Genomic DNA, 2,869 nt, shown 5'->3' on the forward strand with positions numbered 1-2,869 from the left:
AAAACAACTCTGACTCAGGTTGCAGGCCTGATGGAACCACTGAAAGCTCTTGAGCTGGAGAGCAAGGTGAACAGGCCTCTAGCTGCGGAGGATGAAGAAATGGAAAGGACAAGCTGTCCACAGGTCCTGCTCCCATTCCCCTCATTGTCCACCTGGGCCACATGGGGTAGACAAAACCACAGGGCTTGAACCCGGTCTCTACCACTTCCTGGCTTATTGACCCTGACAAGTTCCAGAAATGATGCTCACCCCCACACTTACTGAGAGCAGCAAAGAGAACAGAATGAAGCAGACAGCTGTGCTCAAAGACATGCAATAAAACCTGATCCCTTGGGTCTTCCACTTAGCTGCTAAGGTGACCATGCCATGAAGCAGAGCAGATGGTGTCACTCCCTGCTTAAAACCTCCCACGGCTCCTTAGTGATTACTGGATCAAGCCTAATCACCTTACCCAGGCACTCTGGTCCTTACACTCAGGCAGGCGCCAGCTCTCCTTTACTCTGGCTCCACATCTCAGGATGTTCTCCAAGAGGAAACTGCCTCAGGCCTTGTAGTTCTGAGTTTGTCACATGTCCCTCCACACATGCCTGGACACCATCCTCCACCCCAAACACCCCCTTCCCTGCCTGGCTAACCTCTCACTATTCTTTGACAATCAGCTCAAACACCCCTTTCTCAGAAAAGTTTTGCCTGACCTAGGCCATCACCTCAAGCCTGGGGTGGGCTTCTTGCTCTGTTACTCCCCAAGTTCAGTAACTAACTGCCTGATGCCCCTCTGTGGCAGGAATGAGGACGGCTCATCTCTACACCAGGTCCAGGACCCAGGTCCAGGCTCAGTATTTACATGCTCAGTGCTCAGACAATGCTCACAGAATGAATGAATTGACCAAAACTGCCATAAGTATCCAAGCCAGGTGGTCAGTGGAGTCAGGCCATGGTCACTGGGTGCAGGAATGGAAGTCACAGGGACGACTGCCCCTGCTGGGAGTATCCTCCTGTTACACCGCCATGCCCGGGCTGTTCCTGGAGTGAAGCATGCCAAGTGGGGAGGCCCTCCAGAGAGCAGAAAAAAGCTCAGTATCCAAAGTAACCAGAAAAGCCGCATGGATACCAGGAGCGGGGAAGACTGACCTGAAGGCTGGGCTGCCCAGAGGCCTGCAGGGCATGCTGTAGGGCTTGGCTGAAGAGATCATTGGTGATGGGCGTCCCTGACTGGACACTGGACATTGGCGAGGTCCCTGAGGAATGGCCCTAGAGACAAACCAGTAGTCAAGGCCACCCTCAGAGCCACCTCAGTCTCCCAGCACATACCCACTGCTGTCACATCACCTCACGGTGCTCCCGGGGTGCTCAACTACTGCCTCCCAACAGGGGCCTGCATGAAATAACCACACAGAGGTACCTAAAAGCTCGTTAGGTGGACAGGAAGGGCTCCATTCTTTTCCGCTCTAGAGAAATGGAATCGAGCCCCCGGCCTAGCCTTGGACCCTAGTACTGGAAGCTGCAGTAACTACCACTAGGAGTCTTAAGCCATTTCAGGCTGGGCCTCGTCAAGGATGTCAGGAATGGGGAAGCACACTTTATGTGAGGGGAGGTTCTGCTGAACTACTAAGAGGAGGAATCAATCAGGACTGTGCTACACCCTGGTCGTTTGAGCCCTAAAGGCAAGTGAGAAGAAAGTCTCACAGTGAGAAATCTGCGAGGGTCCAGGCAGAGTTCAGCTCAAATCAGATCTAGCACCAGGGTCAGCAAGGGCAAATCCATTCTACTGTTGGGGAGCATCTCTCCTGGGGGCCCGGCCTCCATCTTCCCGCCCTCTCTCCATACCTGGGTGCCAGGAGTTGGCGTGTGAGAGCTGCTTTCTGGAGTACTGGCCAGGGCCAGGGCAGTGGCCAGCTCACTCTGGGTGATGGGCCGGGGTCCAGCAGCTCCACTGTACCCCAGGGAGGCTGGGCGGGAGCTGGGTGTGCTGCTAGAGGGTGTGGACCTGGCCCTCTGGAGAAGGGAGGCACCCAGAATTAGCAAAGTGGCCCTGTGACAATCCCAGACAACCCCTCAACCCCCCGCTGCCAGGTTCAGAAAGCAATAGTATGACATAGACTTGGCCACTAAAGGCCTATGACCACCTCACAGCTTGGGCTCCAGGTCCCAGGGAGGAGGGCATCCCTGGCACCACATTCCCCAAAGAACAGGCAGCCAGGACACTTACTGGGTGAAAGTCATCCTCATCATCAGAGAGCCCTTCAAACAGGAAGCCACCTGGAGGAGGGAGAACAGATCTCAGGAGGAAGAACAGAAAGGCACAAGCGCAGCTCCAGAATCTCAGCTCAGATACTCTCCAAATTCATATTTTCATCTTTCTCCTTGGAAAATTACAGGACAGATGCACTCCCTGACTCAAACTGAGAATTCCCGAGGAACACCCTCTGCCAGTGCTATACATAGCTGCTGAGTAAAGCATTTTCCTGGGCCACTGCCGGTTCCCGAGGGGGCCTGCATGACACTTTCCTGAGACTTACCTGGCATGTCCTGGTAAGAGCTGGAGGGCGTGCTCCCGGAAGAGGAGTCTGCCCTTGTGCTGAGGGCAAAATAGGATCCACTTAGCTAGAGCTCCATCTGCACAGCCTGCTCCCCGCAGGGTTCTTATAGCTCAAGTGTGCCACCACTCACACTTACCACACTCACACTCATCCAGATCCACCCTCTCTCCCTCCTCCCCAGGCGCACAGAACCTCTGGCAGGCACTCCCTCTGGTGCCACACACTCTGTGCCCCTCTACCCTGCTGCATTGGATTTCACACTCCACCTTCCTCGTGGATCCATTAAACTTTCCAGACAGTGGAAATGTGGGTCCACTCCTCAGGTGACC

At 54.7% G+C, this 2,869-nt stretch overlaps 1 long non-coding RNA gene across 1 annotated transcript; it reads right to left on the reverse strand.

The window, feature by feature from the left end:
* Nucleotides 1-679: 679 nt before the first annotated feature.
* Nucleotides 680-2,417, reverse strand: LOC107535214 (uncharacterized). The gene is made up of 3 exons (XR_015714265.1): nucleotides 2,210-2,417; nucleotides 1,828-1,995; nucleotides 680-1,251 (listed from the first exon to the last, which is right to left on the reverse strand). It is a non-coding gene; the product is annotated as an uncharacterized LOC107535214 (long non-coding RNA).
* Nucleotides 2,418-2,869: the final 452 nt, after the last annotated feature.

The sequence above is a fragment of the Miniopterus natalensis genome, chromosome 1 (genome assembly GCF_054644295.1).
Source record: "Miniopterus natalensis isolate mMinNat1 chromosome 1, mMinNat1.hap1, whole genome shotgun sequence".
Classification (NCBI taxonomy): domain Eukaryota; kingdom Metazoa; phylum Chordata; class Mammalia; order Chiroptera; family Miniopteridae; genus Miniopterus; species Miniopterus natalensis.